This window comes from Zosterops lateralis (genome assembly GCF_965231275.1).
Source record: "Zosterops lateralis genome assembly, chromosome: 21".
NCBI classification, from domain to species: domain Eukaryota; kingdom Metazoa; phylum Chordata; class Aves; order Passeriformes; family Zosteropidae; genus Zosterops; species Zosterops lateralis.
Genome location: NC_139781.1, coordinates 8,875,827 through 8,890,687, shown reverse-complemented (window position 1 = coordinate 8,890,687; position 14,861 = coordinate 8,875,827). Strand labels below are relative to the sequence as shown.

The following is a 14,861-nucleotide window of genomic DNA, read 5'->3' as shown; positions in this document are numbered from 1 at the left end:
GGAATGTCACAGAGTACCTGCAAGAATGTCACTGTGTCACCAAGCTGCAGGAATGTCACCGTGTCACCACCATGCTTTCCCCAAGCAGGGGTGAAAGGGAGGCAAAAGGAGGGAGGAAATTTGGAGCAGTTTGGGGAGGGGATTTGAGTTGAGCTGGGCTGATGCTCCTCCCCTGCAGCCAGCCATGGCCTTGCCCCTGTGGATGCTCCAGAGGGGTTTGGAGCTGCCTCCAGATCCTTCAGCACCACTGGGGCACTTTGTGGTTTTCCAGCCCTCTCCAGCACCAAGTGCAGCAGCAGCCCCTGGACCCGTTGCTGGTGTGGCAGGTTGGGGTTTGTGCAGGACTGGGGGAACAAGCCTTGGGCAGACTTTTGAGGGAAATGGGGCTGTTTTCCTCTCCTGGGTGAAATGTTTTGGTTCAGACTCATTTGAATGTCTTCCACCCCGGGCTCAGTGTGGGGAGCTGGGAGGAAGGGCCACTTGTTCCAGAGCGAGGACGGGGCCAGGCAGCTGGAAAGGGCAACTTTGCAGCAACATTTTTATTTATTTGGTTTGTCCTTGCCCCCAAAGGAAAGCAGGAGCTTTTGTGTGTGTGCTGATGACGTTCTCCAGGTCCAGTTTCAGTTTGCTCAGAGACATGTGCTGTCCATGGTGTCCCTTTGAAGAACAAAGTGTTGGTCCCTTCTTTGTTGTGCTCTGTCTTCACGGTGCAGAATTCCTGGTGGAAACCTTTCCTGTGCTTTGTCCCGGCCTCGTGGCCTCTCCAGGGATGAGGCCTTTGAAATAAGCTAAATTTGCATCGTGCCTGTAGCTGTGAAGTGGCAGATGCTGTTACTTTCTCAAAAGGAAGCTTTGTGGCTTTTTTAATTTAATTTTAATTATTTTTACGGTTGTTTTCCTCGCATAAACCCCACAGGAGGAAAAAGTTTTGTGTTCCTTGGAATTTGGGATGGACTGCAGCTACATTGGGCTTCACTCCTCCTGAGTGGAGGGAGCAAAAAAGCTGGAAGCTGCTGGAGATTTGGGATTTTTTTTTGTCTCTTTGAAGGAATGTTGAGGAGGGACACAGGCTGAGGGGACAGAGTTTGTCTGGGGGTGCTGTGAACTCCTGTGACATCTGTCCAGGCTCCTGGTCCCTTCTGTGATCCCAAACCCCCAATCCACGACACAAAGCTGCTTCCCTGTCCTGTCCAAGCTCTGTGTTCTGATTTAATCCCATTACCAGTGATTTTTTTTTCCTCCACCATCACCTCATTGCCATTTTTCTTTGCAGCAGAGTTTGTAGCATTCTAAAAAAAAAAAAAAAATAATAATCCCAAAGTGGAAACAGCGGAGTTTTCCCACATTTGTGGAGTGAGGTTTGGCTCTGCCTGGGCCAGACTCGATTTTCCTGCTGAGTCCTGCCCTGCTGGGTCACTCTGCTGCTCCTCGTGGATGTGGCTCCATCAGCTGCTCTCTGCCATCCCTGGATTTCCAGGCACAAGGGTTTGATGGGGTTTTTTTCCCCCCTCAAGCAAAATGAGGTCCTGATACTCCTTTGGAGAAGAGATTCCTTCTGCCCTGCCCTATCTAGGGGGAGCAGGGAGAGGCAGAGCCTGGTTCAGCCCGTGTGTGATGTGATTTTCCTGCAGAGCAGATCCACCTGTGCATCCACGGGCTCAAACCTGAATTTTCCCATATTTTCCTGCTGCAGGGGAGCTCCACCTGTGCCACCTCTCTGTCCCCTCATCCCTCTGGGCTGCCACACCTGGAGAGGAGAAGGTGCTGAGCCAGGGGAAGCTGCCCTGGCTGGGAGCTTGTCTCCCCTCATTAGCACAGCTGCTAATGAACAATTAACAAGGCTGGGGCAGCAGCTCTGTGCCCACCTTGCCCCACTCCCAGCACACAAACCTGTTGGGGACAGCACAGGGGACACTGTCACCCCCTCACACCCCTGGCTGGGTTTAATCCCTGTTTTATTTCCTTTCAGCATCTCACCAAAGGCATCTGGGGGGGAATTCCAGGCTCTGGAGTTTCGTTCAGCCAAAGTCCTGCTGAGGGCTGGGAATGTCTGGGTGCTAAATGAATGTTCCAAGGTGTCCACAGCATCCTGGGGTTGGGTGGAGAGATGAGGTGAGGAGGTTCAGTGGGAGCAGCACAGCCAAGGTTTGATAATCTGACTCGATACCAAAGGTTTCTCCTTCTTAATTCGATGGGAATTCAATGAGGCAAATATCTCTGGAATTCAAACGAGTTTTCCTAACGCAGTTTAGTCGCTAATTTGCTGGATTATTGGCAGATTCTGCCCCGTTAACCCAAAGAAAATTGAAATTTCCAGTGCAGTAGTTTCAGCCTTTAAATGATGACTGTAGTAGGGATTGGATTTCACTGCCTGCTGAGCCACTCTTCCCCAAAAAAAATAAAAAAAAATAAAACCCACATGGGAACAAAGCTGGATCAGTCCAACACTGCCTTACACGAGGAGCTCACATCTGGGGCTGGTCACTGAGGCTTCTTATGCAAAAGGGCTTCCCAACCTGAAACCAGCAGGAAAAAATCAGGATTATCCTGCCAAGATATTTAGGAAAAAAAAAAACAAAAAACCTTGAGGAATTTGCCTGTCCCTTGCAGGGACTGAGGTTGTGATGGATCCACTGCCAGTTGGGGTCAGCCCTACCAAGAAATTCTGTGTTGCATTTTGGGGGACTTTGGGGGTTTTTATTTTGTTTGTTTGTTTGTTTTTTTATACACATAAGAAAACGGTCGATTTTTTCCTCTATTTTTGTATAGTTTGGCATTTTATAATCACGGGGAAATTTTACAGACTGTTCTTTTACTCGTGTGTCTTGTCTTTTCCAAGTGGAGTGTGGTAGAAAAGGCCATTCCTGCTGCTGCTGCTGTGCCTGGATCCCACCCAGCTCCCTGGGAATGTGCTGGGGCCTCTTCCCAGCCCCTCACCAACACTTTGCACACACCTGAGACATCCTTAACCCTCCTCTGTCACACCCAGCTCTCCCTTCTTTGCTTTTCAGTGTTGTTTTTTAATCTGAATTTGTGCATTTCTGGTGATTTCTCCCTCCCCCAAGTGTTGTAAAAAGCCCACAGGTTTCAGTGAGGCTTTTCCTGCTGATGTTATTTTATCTAAAAATTGGGGTTTTTTTCTTCAATCCCTGGCTGGTGCATGGAAATGCTCTTGGACAGGTTTTTCCTTGGTGCTCCCCTGGGATTTCACCCTGAGGATTTCACCTCCTTAAATAATCCTGGGATTAGAGGGCTCCCCATTTCGTCCTCCCTCCTGCAGGGAGCTCCAGCCATGGGCTCTGCATCACCAAAACACCTCCCTGGAATGACACTGCCTTGAAATTTGGGCTCAGAGGAGAGGAGAGCTGCTGGAATGCTGAAATCCAGCCCAAAACAAATTTTCCCCCCCATTTTTCCCCTTGCAGAGGTGGCAGTTGTCACTGATTTGGCTCTGCATAATTTTATTTTTTTTTGTCTTCTAATTAATAACTTGTCGCCTAATGGTGTTTTTTAAAAAGTTTTTTTTTTCTGGATTGGGTTTGCCCCATTCCCCAGAGGGATGGATGGGAAGGTTTCTCAGACCCACCTTCCACATTCCCTGGAATTCTGGGCTCCCTCCTCTCCAGCTGGGTCTTCCTGCTCTTCTCACCCACATGGGCTCACCCCAAAGCTCCATTTGGGTGAAGGGAGAGATTCAAATCCCAAAAAAGCCTCTCAATTGTAAGGAAATAAAGAATTAACCCTTGTCCTCAGCTGCCCCATCCCACTCCTCCCGGGTTGACCAACCTGGTTGAATTTGGTTTTTTTCTGGTTTTATTTTTTTTGTTTCCTTCCTGGTCTCATCGCTACTAGTCCTTTCAAGTTTTTAATGTATTGATTGTGTTTTAAAATGAATGTTCCTTTCACTGAATTCTAATGAATAAACTGCAGATTTTTAGAGAACATTTGCATTTCACTGGTGGTTTGGCGTTTTCGTGCTTATTTTATCCCCGATTCAATGTTTTCCTTTCCCTTCCTCTCCTGGCTGTTGGTTATTTGCCAGTGAGGTGGAATTTTCCATGGGGGAAGGCAACAGAGACCCTTTGGAGCAGAGTGAGGCTCCTCATTAAATGAACCCAGGGAAATATCCATCCTTTAAGGATTTTCCCTCTTCTCTGGGCTCCAGCAGTGACAGGAGCAGAGATTCCCTGGCTCTGAGCTGGGACATCCCTGGGATGGCAGAGAGGGATGGATTTATCTTGGATCCTCAAGTGCCTCCCAGGATTTCCAAATGCATTGGAAGACCCAGGAGAAGAGTCCTGCCCTCCCCGGGCAGAAATTGAATTTGTGAGAAGCTGGAATTATGTGGAGAGCCTGATGAGGGGACCCTTAATGGGAGCTGGGGAGGCTCTGGCCTTTCCCTCTCCATCCTTTGGAGATTCCAGGCCAATGATGACCATGAGGAACAGCAGGATCAGCTCTTGGGATGGCCCATCCCACCAGGAAAGCTTCAAACCCTCAGCCCTAATTGTCTCCTTGTAAACACAAACCGACTCGTTTGCTGCAAAACAAATTCCAGCTGACAAAAGCTCGGTTGTCATCACAGGAATGTATCTCACGCTTTGAAGTGTTTCTTGTTTTTTTTTTTTTTTTTCCCCCAAATTGATTTGAAAAGCATCGACACAACAACTTTGCACCGTGTGAGGGAACACGAGGGGTTTGTGTCACTGCTGGGGTTCTCAGGCTCCTGTGCCCTGAGGAAAACGGCTCTGGCATGGCCTGGGGACCTTTGTGGCACCCCTGGGTGACAGGTGGCACAAAATCTTCCCTCTCAGTATCCAGGGGTCAAGTGGGGTTTGTTCATCCCCTTCCCTTCCCTTCCCTTCCCTTCCCTTCCCTTCCCTTCCCTTCCCTTCCCTTCCCTTCCCTTCCCTTCCCTTCCCTTCCCTTCCCTTCCCTTCCCTTCCCTTCCCTTCCCTTCCCTTCCCTTCCCTTCCCTTCCCTTCCCTTCCCTTCCCTTCCCTTCCCTTCCCTTCCCTTCCCTTCCCTTCCCTTCCCTTCCCTTCCCTTCCCTTCCCTTCCCTTCCCTCTCCATCTGATTTTATAGGGTCAGTTCCCAGCTGGTGGCTCCCACTGGGTCAGCACAGCCAGGGACAGTCCTGGGACTCCTGTCCTGGGATTCCCATCCTGGGATATCTATCTGGGATTCCTGTCCTGGGATTCCTGTCCTGGAATTCCTGTCCTGGGACGCCTGTCCAAGGATTCCTGTCCTGGGATTCCTGTCCCGGGACTCCTGTCCTGGGATTCCTGTCCTGGGACAACCATCCTGGGACTCCTGTCCTGGGATTCCTGTCCTGAGATTCCTGTCCTGGGATTCCTGTCCTGGGATTCCTGTCCTGGGATTCCCATCCTGGGATTCCTGTCCTGGGATTCCTGTCCTGGGATTCCTGTCCTGGGACTCCTGTCCTGGGATTCCTGTTCTGGTATACTCATCCTGGGATACCCATCCTGGGATTCCTGTCCTGGGATTCCCGTCCTGGGATTCCTGTCCTGGGATTCCTGTCCTGGGACACAGCAATGTCCCCCCTCACCACAGCCCCAGTTTTTGGGTGTTCCTGGGTCTCCCCCAAGGTCCAGGCCCCCAGGGCAGCCTCCAGCCACATCCCCACAGTCGCTCCGTGCCGGAGGATTATTTCTAATCCCTCTATTTTTAGAACAATGCTGAAATCTGTTTAATGCTGGAGGGATTTGGGGAAGAAAAAGACAACAAAGAAAGAAGAGTATTTTTTTTTTTTCTGATGGAGGAGCTGTTAGTGAAGGGATTTTTTTTTTAATTTTGTTTTTTGGGAGGGTGTCTCTTTGTTGAGTCATATTTATCTGTCAGAAAGGAGGAGGGAAGGAGGGATTGAACCATAAGGAAAAGCTCTGAGGGGTTGTTCTGGCTATTCTGGGCATGAAAAAATTCACAACAGCAGGACCAGGCCATCCTGTTCCCCAAACCCTGGAGCTGGCCAGGCTTTCTCCAGGCAGGGGCAGCCACACAGCTCAGAGCAGTCCCTGCATGGAAAGGAGTCGAGAGAGCTCAACTTTGGGAATATCCTTTGGGAATATCCTCTGGCAACACCGAGGGGGGGGTCTGCAGGAGCTGGGGACCATCCCCTGCCCACCCTGGAGGGCCTTGGTGACCAAATCCCAGCTCTTGGCAGGGATTGTATCCATCCCTGAGGAATTTCGGGCCAGTTTTGGTGCTGGGCTGACCTCTAAGGGAGAACTCCGTTATTGCAGCTCGTGGAATCCCAGAATCTCAGAAAGGATTGGATTAGAAAGACCTTAAAGCCCATCCGTGGGCAGGGACACCTCTCACTGTCCCAGGGACACCTCCCCCTGTCCCAGGCTGCTCCAAACCCCATCCCAGCCTGGCCCTGGACATCCCAGGGATCCAGGGGCAGCCACAGCTGCTCTGGGCTCCCTGTGCCCCTCCTCACCCTCCCAGGGAACAATTCCTGCCCAATATCCCATCCAAATCTCTCCTATTTTAGTTTAAAACTGTTTCTCTTTGTTCTATTGTTATGTTCAGTGCTGAGCTGGGTCTCCCCAAAATTCCTCAGAGGCAGCCTGGGGACCTGGAGCGCTTTTTGGGGACAGGGGAAAACACAGAGATGAGCTCAGCCCCACAGGACAGCCCCACAAAACACAGAAATTGTTATGGTTATGGTGGTTTTGTCTCCTGTGGAATCTGGTGAAGGTTGGGTTCTGATCCAGAGCCGGTGGGATGGGGAGAGGACATGGGAATGGGAATGGGAATGGGAATGGGAATGGGGATGGAATGGGAATGGGAAAGGGAATGGGAAAGGGATGGGAATGGGAATGGGAATGGGGATGGAATGGCAATGGGGATGGGGATGGGGATGGGAATGGGAATGGGAATGGGAAAGGGAATGGGAATGGAATGGGAATCGGAAGGGGAAGGGGAATGGGAATAGGAATGGGAATGGGATTGGGAATGGAATGGGAACGGGAATGGGAATGGAATGGGAATGGGATTGGGAATGGAATGGGAATGGAATGGGAATGGGAAAGGGAATGGGAATGGGAATGGGAATGGAATGGGAAATGGAATGGAATGGGAATGGGAATGGGAAAGGGAAAGGGAAAGGGAATGGAAATGGGAATGGGAATGGGACATGGGAATGGGATGGGAAAGGGAATGGAATGGGAATGGGAATGGGAATGGGAATGTCATCCCACCCCAAACCCTCAGTGCAGACACCACTAAACCCCACCCACCTCCTCCCAGTCCCACCATTCTGGAGCTGGGGGTGTGTGGAAATAACCCAGTGTTATTATTCCCAAACCTGGGCAGGTTTGGGCTCCCCACCTGCCCCGGGATGTCCCGCCCGGCACCGGCCGCTCCAGGGTTCCCTCCCTTTCCGCGCTGCCGCTAAAGGAGAAATCCTGTTTTTCCATAAAAGAGAAATCCTGTTTTCCAAAGGAGGGCAGGCCGGGACACGGAGTGCCCGAGGCAGGACGGGCTGGGGATGGGAGGGGACACCGAGAGGATGGAAAAAGAGAACCAGGATTTGATGTCCCAGCGCTGCCCATGGTTAATGCGAGATGGTTTTAAACAGAAATTTGCCATTAAAAAACCCACCCCAATAAATGAGAGGATGAATTCCTCAAGAAAATGCTAGAGGAGGCCGTGGAGCCCCTCTGGAGCCAGGCTGGGAATATTGGGAATGTTCACCTGGAGAGGAGAAGCTCCAGGGAGAGCTCAGAGCCCTGCCAGGGCCTAAAGGGGCTCCAGGAGGAGCTGCAGAGGGATTTTGGGTTCTAAGCACTGGTTTGAGAGCAGGAAGCAGTGATAGAAATCTCCCTGAGTTTTCCCAGGGCTGGAAAAATCACTGGAGTGAAGGACCTGGCTCTAGGACCTTCCTCCTCCTCCTCCTCATGGGACAGTGACGTGTGAGGCTGTTCCAGCTTTGATCCAGAGGTTTGTTCTGTTTGCTCTGAGCTGTTTGATCTGATTTTCCTCCCCCCCACACTCTGCTTGCAGCTTTTCCCTGTGCTTTTGTTGCAACCCAGGGAAGTTTTATTCCTGTGCAGGGTGCCAAGGATGTGCTGCTATCTATCTCCCATCTCCTTTTGGGATAAACTATTTGTTTATGATAATAAGGTGCCTCTTGGTGTGAAACCAGGGGGGAAAAAGTAAAATCTGGATGTGAGCCAGGCCCAGGGAAGGAGGAGTGCTGCTTTGTGTTGTTGTTTCTGCCAAAACACCCCCAAGAGCCAGTCTAAAGCACAGAACTCCCTGGCGTGTGCCTGGAGATTTTCATCAAGGTGACACTTGGAGCTTGGGAAGTGCCAATGTTTGGGTGCCTGGAGCACAGCTGGGCATTGCTGCTCCTATTCCACATCCCAAATGTGGCTCCTGCCCTCGGGGGGTGTTGGTTTTGCTGGGGGGCTCCTGCTCTGGTGCCTTGGGGAGGATGGCACAGCTCAGCTCCTCTGGGCTCCCCCTGCCCCAGCCCTGGGGAAAGTTGGGGATGGGGTTGTTACATACTGAGCTCCACTGGAGAAAAATCCCCAAGTTTTGAGCCAAAGCAGCATCAGCTCAGGTTGGAGCAAAGTGCAGGGCCCTCCCTGCCTGGAGCCAGGATGGGTTTGGGATCAGGGCCCTGTGTCCTGGGTGTTTTACTGGCACAACTCCCCTGTCACCTCTGTGCCCATTTTCCTTTCCTTGACTCCTCTTGTTACCCTGGGAATATTTTTTGCTTTCACACAACACCCTCAGCTCCTTGTTTTGGGAGTTTTGAGGCTCATGAGAGATCAGTGCCCCAGGGGAAGGGGCTGCAGTGAGACCCAGAACGAGATCAGGCAGATCTGTGTGTTCATCCAGGGGGAGATTCACCTCTGCTTTTTCCATCAAACAAAAACTGCCCTGAAATTTTTTTGGCATCTGGGAGAAAGGCTGGGAGCTGTGTCCAGGGGGACACTGAGCTCTGAGGCAGGAGAGGCCACACAACAGAGGCTGTGAGCAGGAATTTTTGGGACCTGGCTGGGGAATTGTTCCCAGGGGTGTTATTTGTGCCTCGGGGTGTGTCAGGCACCACAGCCCCACACTGGGGTGTTGTAATTCTCTGGGGGAATGGTTTCTCCCTTCTGACCCCCTGGAGTCCCTGACCACTTAGAGTGACCCTTCCTTCCTCCTCTGACCCCCCTGGCTGTGGTCCAGCTGTCTCTCCCCTAAGCCAGGGGTGATAAATTTCCTCCCCTTTCTTTGTTCTACCTCTTTCCCCCCTGGAATTTTGAAGAATAAACACCTGGGACAAAGGTCCAGGGGAAAGAGCCTCTTCTGAGATCTCTCACCTCATCCTTGGTATAATTCTCCCCAAATCCTCCTAATAACTGAGTGTTGTGGTTTGAAAGCAAAACGAGTGAGAGGCTCCAAGTCAGAAATATAATTTAATAAGAAGAAAGGTAAAAAGGTAAAAATAAAATAAAATCAATGCAATAACACAAAGGAGCACTGACAGAGTCAGAACACACCCTGAGCAGGGTGGGGGGAGCAGTCCAGGTGAGGGGCTCTTCCTGAAGCAGTGATCCCACAGAAAGGTCTGGGAGCTCTGCTCCTCTGGGAATCCAGTGGCTCAGGGCTGCTTGTCCTGTCCCAAATCCCAGATTCTCTCCAGGTGGGAATGCTTGGCTCCTCCCCCTGGGCATTGGGAGCATCTCCCAATGGGATGAGGAGTCGTGCAGTGGCTCCTTGATGGCCCATTAAACAGAGAGAGCTCCTGGAGGGAGTTCCCTGTGAGTCCTGGGCAAGGCATTGATGGGCCATGAGCAGAAGAGCCCAAAGGAGGGGCCTGGGAAAACACTGCCCCACCTGGTTCCAACAGCTCATGGGGATGGGGATGGAATAAATACTGTGTGCACATCCTACACCAAACCCAGGACACTGAGCTGGCCAAAGCCCCTGGGAGGAGGAGGGCAGGAGAATAATTTATACAGTTGGTGCCCAACGTGAGGCTCGAACCCACAACCCTGAGATTAAGACGGGGGGGCTGGATCTGCCCTGGGATGGGATTGGGGTGGGATTGGGGTGGGAGAACCATCCTGCTGGATGAGGGAGCTCCATCCATCACCTGCAGCCACCCCAAACGCTCCTGGAGCAGCTCAGCATTTCCTTTCCTCCCCAAGACTTCCCTGGGGATTGTGGCTTCATCTTCCCAATCCAGGAGGAGCTGCCAGGACTGCAGGAAACCCTTCCAAGCCCTGCCTGGGAGTGGTCCTGCCCCCACTGTGGTGTTTGAGAGTTTCCTCAGGGCTGGAGGCTGTGGGGCAGGAACCTCCCCACACACGAGCTCCCAAACAGGATTTGCAGAGGGTTTTGGCAGCTGAAGGCGCTTTCCGAGGTGGGTGGGAGGCTCCCCATTGCTCTGAAGGCTTTCATTTGAAATTAGGGGGTTTTCTGCATCGTGGGTTTTATCTCCAGGGCGGCAGTAGGTGAAACTCCATGATTTCAGAGCAAGCTGGATAAATAAAATTATTTCTTTCATGTTTAAAACCATCTGGAGTATTTTGCAGGGTACTGGGACGCTCCATTCTCCCCTCTTTTCCTTGCTGGAGCTGCACCTCTGCAGAGCCCGTGGAGGAGATGGATCTTTGGGGGATATTTCTGGAAAAAAAGGTTTCTTTGCCGGCACTCCATTGTGTTTCCCACCTCTGAGCAGCTTCCCTGGAGCCTCCCTGGAGCCCTGGTGTGCCCGTGGAGGGGCAGGAGCTGTCCCAGGCTCTGCTCCAGAGGCTCAGTGTGAGTCAGGCTGCAGAAATGTGCCCGGAGCTGCTCCTGCCTGTGGAGACACCGTGCCCATCTCCAGCGAGCCGGGACTGGTTGGGGCAGAGCTGCTCAATGGGGGTGATGGTTTGGCACCCCCGGGGGCTCCTGTTTGGCCTCTCCTCGCTGCTTCTTGTTATTCAGACACAAAGGGGTCACCATTTGTTACCCCTGCTTTTAGAGGGGCAACACGTTGTGATGTGGGTGTGGACCCTCACAGAGGACAGCAGGTCAAACATGGAAGGCTCTTTATTATCTGACTCCAATTCTACTTATTTACATTTTGTACAGTGGGCAAAGATTGGCCCAAGGAGGTCACAACCTCCTGACTCCATTGGTCACTCTCACTTTTAATCAAGTTCTCCCTCAGAGAACAACTATGCAAAACACACAGATAATTTCTAAGAATACAATATTGTTTATGTGAAGCAGCGTGAGAACGGGGCTGCAAAAAGTCAAACACTCGAAAGCAAGAAAGTCGGAGGCGACAGTTCCCAGCCCCAATCCCAGCCTGGCTCAGTGGGGTGGTCCCACAAATCCATCCCCTGTGCCTGGAGGAGCCTTTGGGGTGAGTTCTGGCAGGAGGTGAAATGTGTCCTCACCCAGCAAAGGATGGAGCTCGAGGTGGGAAAACGGGGCTTTGGGTCCCCTCGTGTCACCGAGGGGTGACTTTGGCTGCCCCTCGATGCTCCTTCAGCCCCGTTTGCTTTGCAAATACAGGAGAGCACAGCTCCCTCCTCCCCCAAAGAGAAATGAATGGGATTGCAGCAGGTTTGATGTTAAAAACATGGTTTTCAAGATCCCGGGGCGGGGAAATAGGGAAAATTCAGGTGTTTTCCTGAGAGGTGTTTGCAGGGCAGGTGCAGGGATGTGGCTCAGTGGGTGGATCCCACCAGGATCATCCTCTCTTGGGGACAGGGGGGTGTCAGGGCAGGCTCTGGGATCCTGGAGCCCCACAGCTCTCATCCACCCCGAGCTATTAATATCCCCCTGTGAGGCTGCCAGGCCGGAGGAAAGGGAGGAAATGAAGTTAATACATGGAAATGTTTCCTTGTTTTCCCACTTGCTGCTCGGGGCCGGCCTGTGGCTCCTGTCACTCCCATCCAGGGGCTGGGGGATGCTCTGAGAGAGCCCAGCTTGGGGAAAAGTGATGAAGAATGGGGATATGAGAGGGAAAAGGACTGTCCAGGTGTGCTGGAGCTGCTTAGACACAGGGGAGGGGCTGTTCCTTGGGGTGAAGGGGAAAAAGCACCTTTCCTTGTGGATTTGGGGCCAGTCCCGTGTGGGATGTGGAGCCTGGAGAGAGAGGCCGGGCTGTGCAGGGTCGGGGTGATGCTCCAGGACCCAACCCCACATCCCAGTCCCTCCCTGCAGCCCCCAGGATGGGCTGGGCCGCTCTCAGGCCTTTCCCACCTCTGGGCGTTATTCCTGCCCTTCCCCAGCTGGAGAAGGCGGCAGCCCCAGCTCCGGCCCCGAGCACACCTGGGGCTTCACCTGGGCAAAGCGCATCTCCTGCAAAGCCCAAAGCCCATCTTTGCATCTCCTCCTGCAATCCCAAAAGTTGTCCTTGCAGCTCCTCCCACAATCCCAAAGCCTGTCCTTGCAGCTCCTCCCACAATCCCAAAGCCCATCCTTGCAGCTTCTCCCACAATCCTAAAAGTTGTCCTTGGAGTTCCTCCTGCAATCCCAAAGCCCGTCCCTGCATCTCCTCCAGAAATCCCAAAGCTCATCTTTGCATCTCCTCCCGCAAATCCCAAAGGTTGTCCTTGCATCTCCTCCCACAATCCCAAAAGCCTGTCCTTGCATCTCCTCCCGCAAACCCCAAAGCCCATTTTTGCAGCTCCTCCTGCAAATTCCAAAGGTTGTCCTTGCAGGTCCTCCCAGAATCCCAAAGCCCATCCTTGCAGTTCCTCCCTCAAATCCCACAGGTTGTCCCTGCAGCTCCTCCTGCAATCCCAAAGCCCATCTCTGCAGCTCCTCCTGCAATCCCAAAGCCCGTCCCTGCAGCTCCTCTCCAAACCCCAAAGCTCCTCCCGCAAACCCCAAAGGCTGTGTCCGGGCTCTGCCTCTCCTGGGCGTGGGGCGGATTTGGGGGATGTGCTCACTCTTGATGTTGGCTGTTGTTTGCTCCTCTGCCAGGCGGTTTCTTGTCAAGACAAGATCCTCCTCAGCTCGTTCCGGGGTGGAGCAGAGGCAAAGGACGGAGCTGGAGCCAGGGACACGCTCTGGGGTGGAAGGAGAACCCTGCAGTGGGTGAGGAAAACCTCACATCTGGAGCAGCACATCAGCCCTGCAAAGCCAGGCCAGAAAAACAGGGAACACCAAGAAACATCCTGCAAACTCTGCTGAGTTATGGAAAACCAGCCCAGGATTGCAGAGCAGCTCCAGGGATGCGCCCCAGGCTCAGAGCTCACCTTGGGGAGGGAGGTCCCTCCTTTCCTCCAGGTCTCCTCCCTGGGTTTGTTTCCTGCTGTGGTTTTTCACCGCCAGGCTCTGGTGATGTGGGTGATGTTCAGCTCCTGCTGGTCCAGGATTGTCCTCCCAGGCTCCTTCCCCTCCCTAAAAAATTACCCTTGAGAGAAGGAATGGGCAAAGCCCAGGGCAGGGAGAGGAGTCACCCCGGAATTACCAGTGCTGGGTGCAGGAGCACAATGAGCCTGGTTACAGCTCCAATGGGGTGACAATGAGTGTGGTTTGGTGGTGAGCAGAGCTTATCCCTAAACGGAGGTAAACCCAGTCCCTATCACCACTTAATTAATTAATTGGAGGCTCTGAAATTGAGTGTTGGGTGTTCTGTGCCTGCCTTCTTTGAGCCCACCTGAATTTTAGCCTCCCCTGCCCAGTTAGAGGCGTTTGTCCATCCTGAGAGCCAGAGGAAAAAACTGAGCTGGGAAATAATCTGTTTTTGGGAGGCTTTGTTTGGGTTTGACTCCCAGGATGGGGTAAGGGGTTGTTTCTCTCCCCCAAACAGCCCCTGTGGCCTGGAGGGAGTTCATGGGATTCCCTGCCTGGATCAGGGCACAGCACCAGCTGCTGGCCCAGCAAAACTCAGCCTGTGCCCACCTGGGAGCTCTGATTTAGTGCCCAGCTGTGGTGGGAGGGTGTTGGGATCTGTGTCCTGTCTCAGCTGGAACTGTTTGAATTAAACAGAATAGAAAATGAAAGGAGACAAGAAACTGCTGGGACCTAATAAAGGTGAAAGCTAAAGAATAAATTTGGATTATTGGGAAGTGCTGAATCTCTCTGGGCAGGGAAAGGAGCCTGTAGCACCTGGGAATGGGGTCTGAATTAAAAATGAGCATTAAGGAGTCCTGGCCTTGTGTTCTCACGGATTTCAGTGCACACATCACCTGTGGAGAGGTGTGAGAGTGGCAGGGACTGCAGGTTATGGGATGGGGTGGGCACCTACCAGCAGAAGTTTATCAAGACCCCTTTTTATCAATCTGAGTGTTTTTCAACCCAATCCTGACCCAACCCAGCTGCAAATCTGACCCTCTGCAAAACCTGAGGGCAAGGCAGCTGCAGTTCTGTGGGGCAGAGCTCCTCACAGGCACCCCTTAATCAAATTTAATCACATTTTCTGACTCCTCCATCGCTGCAGAAGCGTTGTTTGGGTTTCCATAAGGCTGCTAATTCCTTATCGCGTTTGTTTTGTGGGTTTTTTTTTTTTTTTGCACTTCAGAGATATTTCAGGAGCCGTGTTTGGATGGCCCTGGGGGGGGGTTGTGTCCTTGGATGGAGCTGGAAGCAAAGTGTCTGCTGGGGGAGAGGTGAGGAGGGAGGGAGGGAGGGATGGTGGCTCTGGCCCTGTCTGGTGGATTCTGTTTAAAATTTCAAGGTTGCTACATCCTCACAGCTGGGGAGAAAACAGGGCTGAGGGTTGTGAGGTGTTACCCTCATCTTATTGGGCACATCAGTGTTGCTGCCGCTGGATTTTGTGATTTTTTTTTTATTTTTTTTTTTTTTATTTTATTTTTTTTTTTTTATGCATCCAAAGATTTTCTTCAAGCCCAGCTTATATAGCTGTGTGACCCCCTCAGACTTTCAC

The 14,861-nt window shown here is 52.1% G+C and overlaps 1 protein-coding gene and 1 long non-coding RNA gene across 2 annotated transcripts in view; one reads left to right on the top strand and one right to left on the bottom strand.

Moving 5' to 3' along the window:
• Positions 1 to 14,861, top strand: part of MTMR8 (myotubularin related protein 8) — a 277,728-nt gene that overhangs the window by 37,836 nt on the left and 225,031 nt on the right. The gene's annotated exons all lie outside the window — the stretch shown is intronic.
• LOC310917732 lies at positions 2,695 to 4,052 on the bottom strand. Its single transcript, XR_014591475.1, has 2 exons — positions 3,396 to 4,052; positions 2,695 to 3,299 (listed from the first exon to the last, which is right to left on the bottom strand). It is a non-coding gene; the product is annotated as an uncharacterized lncRNA (long non-coding RNA).